Genomic DNA, 9,850 nt, shown 5'->3' on the forward strand with positions numbered 1-9,850 from the left:
GCTCAGAGTTAGGAGGGCGGCAGGAGTCCAACACAATCGCCTGGTTGAGATTCTGTGTTGAAAGAATCTTCGGCATAAAGTCTGTATTAGGGCGTAGGACCACACCGGTGCCTTCTGGCTGAACATGGAAGCAGTCAGGATGAGTGGACAGCGCATGTAGCTCTCCAATACGCTTCGCTGAGGTGATGGCGAGAAGAAAAATCGCCTTCTGAGACATCCATTTTAGGTTGATACTCCCAACGGGCTCGAATGGGGGCTTCGCCAGAGCACTGAGGACAATGTGGAACTGCCATGGCGGCACAGATTGAAGCCTCCTTGGGCGCAGTCTTTGAGCTCCTCTCATGAATTGGATAGACAGAGGATTAGCTCCGAGCGTTTTGCCATCTACTCGCTTATGGCAGGCGGATATTGCAGAGAGAAAAACCTTTAGCTTTGAAGGGGACTTGCCTTCACCAAGTTTCTTTTGCAAGAATTCCAGGACTGAAGCTAGAGGGCAGGACCAGGGGCACTCATGCCACTGTTCGCACCATGCTTTGAAGGCTGCCCATCTTTAAGAGTACACAGCTCTTGTCGATGGGGCCCTAGCACACTGCAAGGTTCTTGTAACTGAGAATAACAACCCCCGAGCGAGGAGGGTGTCCCTTCTAACGGCCAGACCCACAAATTTAGGGCGGCTGGTGTCAGGTGCCACAACTCTCCCCTTGCGCAATGGGAGTTGCCATGGGGTACTCGAGAGGAGGATCTGAATCTCTGCAAACCATGGCACATGGGGGAGAAATGGAGCCATTAAGACAACTCTCAGGTTCTCCTTCCTGGTCTTCTCCAGGAATCATGGAGAGAGGGGGGAAGATCGTCCACCCCCAGTGGTGCGTCGTCTTGGTTTAAGGAAAACCAGAGTGGACAGTGGGTCGACTCCCTTGAGGCGAAAAGATTGATGTGTGCCTTCCCAAAATGAACCCAGATCAGATGCATTGTTTCCGGGTGCAATCGCCATTCACTTGGGTGTGGCTTACCCCTTGACAGCAGGTATGCTGCTGTGTTCAGAGTGCCCGGCAGGTGCACTGCTCTGATCGAGTGGAGTCGAGTGCCTGCTTAGAGGAGGAGTTCCCGGGCCATGTTGCGTAACGCCTGGGACCTCAGGCCTCCCTGGCGGTCACATATGCTATGGCCGACATGTTGTCTGTTCGAATTAAGACACTCTTGTTCTGGAGTACTGGCAAAAAGTGCCGGAGGGCAAGATATATCAGTCTCAACTCGAGAATATTTATGTGGACAGTTTTCCAACACTCCTCTGGCTCCTACATCATTGAAGACTGCCCTCCAGCCTGACAGCGATGCGTCTGTGGTCAGAACTTTGCGCTGGTAGATTCTGCCTAGTCGTACACCTCTGCACAAATTCTGGGGTATGGCCCACTATTGGAGGGCTCATAGGCACACAGGTGGCAGAGGGACAGATTTTCCCCTGTCCAGTACTGGGTGTACTTGGGCAGGTACCACTTTGCACTGGACCCATATCTAGAAGGCCAAGGCGTACCACCTAGGATGCAGCAGCCATGAGGCCCAGCAGCCTCTGACACTGGTGAGCATGCACATTCCTCCGTCCCATGAACTGTGACCGGCATTGTTTCAGGGCAATAACCTCCTGATCCGAGAGACATGCCACCATCGTCAGAGTCCAGTTTCACTCCAAGGAAGGTGATTTGTTGTGAGGGAGCAGTGTTTCCCACAGAAATTTTGGAAACTATGGGGGCAGCCGGGGTTTATTTTGTCGGGGGGGGGGGGGGGGGGGGGGGGGGGGGGGTGTCTTCTCACACGGGCCTTTTTTTGGGGGGTGGGGGGGTGTATTCTTGCAGCGTAAATGCAAAACGGCAAAACAATGACTACAGTATGACATTGGCGCATGGAGAAACTGTAGGCCTGGGCCTATATTTCAGCCATTTATATTTTGAGAAATAAGGCTACATAAGATTTTACCCATGACTTGTATAATAGTAGTACATTGTCATTGTCAAAAAATGCAGTTTACAGTGAATAATTTCTGTTTACAACACAGTTTCATTTCGTCCCTCATGCAGGGGTCTGGGAAACAATAATAAACAAAATAGGAGCAGAGATAAGAATTTAAGAGCACTGTGAAATTGTTAACGCATAGACAAAAAGGGTCTTAGAGGGTAGGCTATGCCTTAGCCCCCACACATATCTGTAGGCGTACACATTCTACATGAGGGGTGCTGGTCACAGGGCCAGTTTTTTCCAAATTCCTCCCATTAAAAGGGCTGAACAACATATTACACATTTATGTCTATATTCACATTCATTACACATTAATTTCTATTATGCAGCCGATGTTCCTCTGCTGTGTCAATGAAGGTCTGTCACCAAACTCATTACAACTGTAAAACAAAAGCCTAGGGAGTGTTAGTAAAACTCATCCCAACTGTCCCTTCTCTGAAGGTTTTTTATATCGCTCCCAAACCCAAGTAAACTACAACAACTTGCACTAGCATTGTGGCTTTTGATCACTGTCTTTCAAGCACTTGTGGTTCTCTCTATAGCAGGGGTGCCCAAGCCACCTTTTTTTAACCAAGATCTACTTTTGAAGTTGATGGTCTGCCGTGATCTACCAAGTCAAATTCAAGGATGTCAGTATGAAAATTTAAGACCACCATTTATTAATCACCATTATTATGAACAAAATGTTTTCAGTAGGCTACTATGGCCGTATCTTTTCAGTGTGTTTTTAAAGTGTGTTGAATAGCCTATCTTTACAAAGCAATGCAGCACTGATAGTATGCAGAGATAATTTCAGTCATACACAAGTCATAAACAACTGAAACAATTTTCAAAATGATAAACATTTGGTATATAAAAGGCCCTATTTCTAAAATATGATGAAGCATTATCATGCCTTCAGTGGTATAGGCTACAAATTAAAAAGGGCTCAGAAATTCACCATTTGTTATGGGTAAATAGTAGGCTACTATGAGAGAGAGAGAGAGAGAGAGAGAGAGAGAGAGAGAGAGAGAGAGAGAGAGAGAGAGAGAGAGAGAGAGAGATGAGAGAACTCATTGGATTGGTTAACACCCCTGTTAAGTGTGACTTTCAGCTCTCTGGGACAGTAGCACAGCAAAGGCTTTCTATTGTGAGTTTGGGCAATCGTTTTGTCCACAACTGAAGCAAGAAACAGCACAAATTGAAGTGAATTCCATACATGTCAACAACTAACATTTCCCTTACACGCGGCACGCGATGTAAACGCAGTTAGCGATGATGCATGCGACTAGCGATTTGGATGAAGATCCTCGCATATCGGCGTGTCATAACGCATTTTTTTGCACATGTTCTGTTACTCACCCGATGTTACACGTGTGCACACATGAATCAACTGTAATACCCTTACGGTCACTTCCTAATGCTTTCCATTCTGTGTTACCGTGGGGACTATCTTATCTAAACCAATACAGAGTCTATAGGATGTATTTACTCCAGGAGGAAAATGCGAAGGAAATTCAAAATCGTAATTCAAATCGTTTTTAACAAAAACGGATATCGTTAAAAAAAAAAAAAAAAGTAAAAAAAAAAAAAATTTTTTTTTTTTTTTACATTTTCGTAAACTATGGCGGCCAAATTTAAACTATGGCGGGCCGCCATAGTTTCCTCAATGTATGGGAAACACTGGGGAGGCAGTTGGCTCTTGTCTGAATTGAGAGACAGGCCCAACATTTGTAAGTATTCCATTACCATTGCTGTGTCCTGCCCTGCCTGCTGACTCTACTGGGAACATTTTAACCAGTCGTAATTGAGATAGATAATTGACTCTGACGCCCCTCTGACACAGCGGGCTCAAAGCAGTGTCCATGTATTTTGTGAATGGGATAGGCCGAAGGGAAGGACGTTGAACTCGAAAGTTCTGTCCTCCAACGCAATCGGAGAAACTGGCGATGAGCAGGGTGGACTGCAATGTGGAAATAGGCACCTCTGAAGCCTATACTCGTGAACCAATCCCCGCCTTGAATCGATTGACAGATTTGGGTCAGTGACAGCATTTGAAATGCAACGGGCGTAAATACTGGTTTAGTGGCCTTAGGTCCAGTATTGCACGGAATCCACCATCTAGTTTCGGAACTAGGAAGTAGCTCAAATAAAAGCCACTCCGCCGTTCGTTGCGACTTAACTCCCTTATTGCTCCTTTCCTTAACAGAGTATTTATCTCCTCTGTAAGGCCAGCTGCCGCTCTGGGTCTGGCTGATGAGAAACAAGAACACCCTTGAACATGGGTGGGCGGCGCCTGAACTGTAGCCGGTAACCAAACTTTACGGTTGAAACAACCCAAGAACTGGGAGAACACATTTCCCACACCTCCAATTGAGTGTGGGAGAAAACGTGCGGCAGGGCCACCTTCCCCACAAGAGCTGTAGGAGGGAGGACGAGAGCAGCAATAGTCATCCATCGCAAAATAGTTGCCAAAAACCAACGTTATCTGCTCCGTGGATGTTGGCAAACTGTGCCCACTGTCGCATAGGGGTAGCCGCCTCTGGTTGCTCCCACACAGTCGTCATTTCCCTGACAAAGTCCGGGGGAAGAGGTCTGAGCTCAAATCAGAATGATGGGGAGATGTTAAGCCATCTATGTATCCAGCATCAAGGTTATCGGATGCTTGCACTCATAGCAGCTCCACACTATTATCAGCACCTTGTGGGGACAGCTGCTGTGGTGACACCCTTGCAGGCTGCACTGAAGGGGCCATCTGGCGCTCTGTGCCTGATGGCGCAGCCTGGTGCTCGGGCCCTAATGGGGCTGCCTGGTGCCCAGGCCCTAGTGGCGCTGTATGGCGCTCAGCCAGCTGGTGCATCAACCACTGTTGACCGGATGCCAAGGACAAATTCCCCTTCACCAGACTCAGAGACGCCATTTTATTGCTAGAACATCATAGGTCTCAGACAGTTGCTGAGGAGAGGGTTGAGTAGCTGGTATCGAACCTGAGTCCGTGGACGCCTGGGAGGATGGTGTATTATCTCATGTAGCCCTATTCACCTTACTCAGTAGAGTATGTGATGAGAAGGGGAGACCGCTCTCCCTGCCCTTAAAGCTAGTGCATGATCAGGGCTCAGACATGTCACACACAGTGTATGTCCATCTTTCACTGGCATTCTACTGTTGCAATTAAAACAGTTCTGGAATCCAGGCATCGTTTTTTTTTTTTTTTTTTTTTTTTAACCTATATTAAAATATATAAATGTTATTATTAATATTATTATTACTTCATTATTATTTCAGTCACACCTTGACTTTAGGCATGAACCTGATAGCACTGTTACTGCCTGGTACCAGATATGGTTCCAGCAGAGGTGCAAGAGATGGTGGGCACTAAGTGTCTCACACTCCAGTAGCAGCACTAATCACCCTAGGTACCGACCCTGGTACCAGCGTTGATCACTCATCGGTACCGAGAATGAGATTGTTGGTACCAAGAGTTGCGCAGCACGAGATCACGTCATGTGAGGCTGCTGGAGTAGCCTATAACATGCTCGCAAACATTCCTCTCTCTCTCACGCGGCGGAGCAGTGTAATTCGGCACAGGCAAAGCTCCAGAACATACATTTTTCACAGACCAACCCTAACTTAAGAAGGAACCATGTCTAAAGGACCAGCAGTAGGCATTGATCTTGGGACCACATACTCCTGTGTGGGAGTCTTCCAACACGGCAAAGTAGAAATCATTGCCAACGACCAGGGTAACAGGACCACCCCCAGCTATGTTGCCTTCACCGACTCCGAGCGTCTCATTGGAGATGCCGCCAAGAACCAGGTCGCCATGAACCCCACCAACACAGTCTTCGATGCCAAGAGACTGATTGGACGCAAATTTGACGATGGCGTTGTCCAGTCCGACATGAAGCACTGGCCATTCACGGTCATCAATGATTCCACACGCCCCAAAGTGCAGGTGGAGTACAAGGGTGAGACCAAGAGCTTCTACCCAGAGGAGATCTCCTCCATGGTGCTCGTCAAGATGAAGGAGATCGCCGAAGCCTATCTTGGAAAGACTGTTAGCAACGCTGTCATCACCGTCCCCGCCTACTTCAACGATTCCCAGCGCCAGGCCACTAAGGACGCCGGCACCATCTCTGGTCTCAACGTGCTGCGTATCATCAACGAGCCCACAGCTGCAGCCATCGCCTACGGACTCGACAAGAAGGTCGGCGCTGAAAGGAATGTCCTCATCTTCGATCTTGGTGGTGGCACGTTCGACGTGTCCATCCTGACCATCGAAGACGGAATCTTTGAAGTGAAATCCACTGCCGGAGACACCCATTTGGGCGGAGAAGACTTTGACAACCGCATGGTCAACCACTTCATCGCAGAGTTCAAGCGCAAGTTTAAGAAGGACATCACCGACAACAAGAGAGCCGTCCGCCGTCTCCGCACCGCCTGTGAGAGAGCCAAGCGCACCCTGTCATCAAGCACTCAGGCCAGCATCGAAATCGACTCCCTGTACGAGGGCGTCGACTTCTACACCTCCATCACCAGGGCTCGTTTCGAGGAGCTCAACGCTGACCTCTTCCGTGGCACTTTGGACCCAGTGGAGAAGTCACTCCGCGACGCCAAGATGGACAAGTCCGCGATCCACGACATCGTCCTCGTCGGCGGTTCCACCCGTATCCCCAAGATCCAGAAGCTCCTGCAGGACTTCTTCAACGGCAAGGAGCTCAACAAGAGCATCAACCCCGACGAGGCCGTCGCTTACGGTGCTGCTGTGCAGGCCGCCATCCTCTCTGGTGACAAGTCAGAGAATGTGCAGGACCTGCTGCTGCTGGACGTCACACCGCTGTCTCTGGGTATCGAGACCGCCGGTGGCGTCATGACCGCTCTCATCAAGCGAAACACCACCATTCCAACCAAGCAGACCCAGACGTTCACCACCTACTCCGACAACCAGCCTGGAGTGCTCATCCAGGTATTCGAGGGTGAGCGTGCCATGACCAAGGACAACAACCTGCTGGGCAAGTTCGAGCTGACCGGCATTCCCCCCGCTCCCCGTGGCGTTCCTCAGATTAGGTGACCTTTGACATCGACGCCAACGGCATCCTCAACGTCTCCGCTGTGGACAAGAGCACCGGCAAGGAGAACAAGATCACCATCACCAACGACAAGGGCCGTCTGTCCAAGGAGGACATTGAGCGCATGGTGCAGGAGGCCGAGAAGTACAAGGCTGAAGATGACGTCCAGCGCGACAAGGTGTCGTCCAAGAATGGGCTGGAGTCGTACGCCTTCAACATGAAGTCCACCGTGGAGGACGAGAAGCTGCAGGGCAAGATCAGCGACGAGGACAAAACCAAGATCCTGGACAAGTGCAACGAGGTCATCAGCTGGCTCGACAAGAACCAGACTGCTGAGAAGGACGAGTATGAGCACCAGCAGAAGGAGCTGGAGAAGGTGTGCAACCCCATCATCACCAAGCTGTACCAGAGTGCAGGGGGGATGCCCGGCGGCATGCCAGGGGGGATGCCAGGAGGCTTCCCTGGAGCTGGAGCCGCCCCCGGAGGCGGAGGATCCTCTGGACCCACCATCGAGGAGGTCGACTAAACCACCGCCCCCCCTCGCCAACTGGCCGTGCCTTCAGATGCTCAACACCACCCTGCGTTACGACTGAAATGTTACTACCACTACTACGCACGTCGTCTGTCCGTCTGGCGCTAGAAGGCCGATTCCAACCCCCCCCTCCACTTCCCCTTCCCCCACCTGGCTGCAAGGGGTCAGATCACTTGAAATTTTCACAACTGGTTTTGTAGCTGTTGCACCGAGATGTTAAATGTCAAGAAGCTTTATATGGTTATACTGCTTTGCTATACCTCAACCATTTTGGAATAAAAGTCTTCACTCCTTCAGCCTCTTAAAAAAAAAAAAAAAAAAAAAAAAAAAAATGCTCGCAAACAACTCCTTCGACAGAGGGAGAGCGGCGGCAGGCAGCGTTGATTAGCTAGAGAGATGTCTCTGTAATCTCTTTCCTCCCTAGAGCAAACCACAACAACAGATTACTTACCTCAAGTTGAATTTCAAGTTGAATTTCAAGTGGAATTCTGGTACCAGCGTTGATCTCTCACCGGTACCGAGAATGAGATTGTCGGTGCCGAGAGTTGCGCAGCACGAGATCACGTCAGATGAGGCAGCTGGAGTACAACATGCACGCAAGCAACTCGATAGAGGGAGAGTGGCGGTAGTTTGTTACACCGGATAATTATTCCACTGCGGAACCAACGAGCCCAGCGAGTAACTTCCTCGACAGAGGAAGAGTCGCGGCCGTCCTGCAGGAGAGTTCATGCACGCAAGCAACTCGATAGAAGAGGGAGAGTGGCGGCAGAATCACAGTGAGCTACTGAACGGCGCCGAAGGTGCCCGTAGCAACATTAGAGATATAGCTAGAGAGATGTCTCTGTAATCTCTTTCCTCCCTAGAGCAAACCACAACAACAGATTACTTACCTCAAGTTGAATTCCAGGTGGATATGCGCCTCGGGGATTCCACGAGAGTAGCTTCACATTAGAGCATGACACGGGAGTGGATTTTCACTCCTGTCCTGTCCCGCTCCCAGAAAAAAAATCCTGTCCTGCCCAATCCTGGTCCAGAGTAAAAAAAATAAATCCTGTCCTGTCCTGTCCTGTGTGGAACGAATCCCAATCCTGCCCGCTCCTGCTCAAAAGTACTCCCACTCCTGTCCCACTCCTGTATTTTTTTTTTTTTGTATGTTGTTACCTGTATGCATATTTGCCTCCTAGTAAGCAGTTGTAGCCATAATAATAGCCAATACAATTATACACAAGCTAATGGGGGTCTGGAGAAACCCTGGGTAGCCTAATAGAAAAAAAATGTTTTTTTTTCCCATGTTTATTATTTGGCCCTATTATTATTATTATTATTATTATTATTATTATTATTATTATTATTATTATACTACAGGAGGGGGAGGCACCTACATCTTCATGCACTAATCAATAGCCTACAGTAGGCCTATATGCCATTTCTCTGTGCAACAAAAAAACGGGGAGGAAATCAGATGCTACAATTAATAGTAGGCTATTGTAATGAAACAAGTTGGATTAGTTAAGACTAGTCATGCTACTAGTTCAGTAAGCATGAGTTTACCTAGGTCAACTTCATGATGCTGGTTACTGGTTAGGCTACTGAACTAGTAGCCTGACTAAATCTAAACATACTATAAGCTAACCCAACGGTTTCATGACCGCGTTTGACTTAAAACACATGGGGTGAAACGGCGTGCAGTTCTAATAAATCAGGGAGGCGGAGCAGAGAACTTCCCTAACTTTGTTGGCTGCGCTTTTTGACACTCACAGCAGACGCGCACTGAACACTACTTCTGAATCCTCCTCATACTAGAACTACATCTTGACTACTTTGATTACGATTGCATTCTGTGCTAAATTAGCCTCAGTTAAATTTCCTGTTATTGCGGAGTTGATTGGGAAATGCCATAACGGCAACGTCTTACGAGCCTGCAAACCCAGTAGTTCTAGAAGTGGCTATTTCACTATCAGATTCAAGAGGTTTCATATCAACAATGCGAACTCATGCCTGCCTTATTTGAACGTTTTAACCAGGCGTCCTTTTTTGAAAAGCTGTAGAAGTTTTAGCACAGCACACAAAAATCAACTCCGACAAAGAAGGATGAGATTAAATCAATCGTGCGCGCTTTGACTGATGCCATGCGAGTCTGTTGTTCTTTCTCTGGCCTGTTCGCCACGGGGACAGAAGTTCCTCAATTATTGCCAACATGGAATTCAACATTCAAATAACATTGAGGACCGTTTTTATAGCGTATTCCCATTGACGC

At 48.5% G+C, this 9,850-nt stretch overlaps 1 pseudogene; it reads left to right on the top strand.

The window, feature by feature from the left end:
* The first annotated feature begins 5,543 nt into the window (after nt 1-5,543).
* LOC134438847 (heat shock cognate 71 kDa protein-like) lies at nt 5,544-7,889 on the top strand (annotated as a pseudogene).
* Nucleotides 7,890-9,850: the final 1,961 nt, after the last annotated feature.

The sequence above is a fragment of the Engraulis encrasicolus genome, chromosome 22 (genome assembly GCF_034702125.1).
Source record: "Engraulis encrasicolus isolate BLACKSEA-1 chromosome 22, IST_EnEncr_1.0, whole genome shotgun sequence".
NCBI lineage: Eukaryota > Metazoa > Chordata > Actinopteri > Clupeiformes > Engraulidae > Engraulis > Engraulis encrasicolus.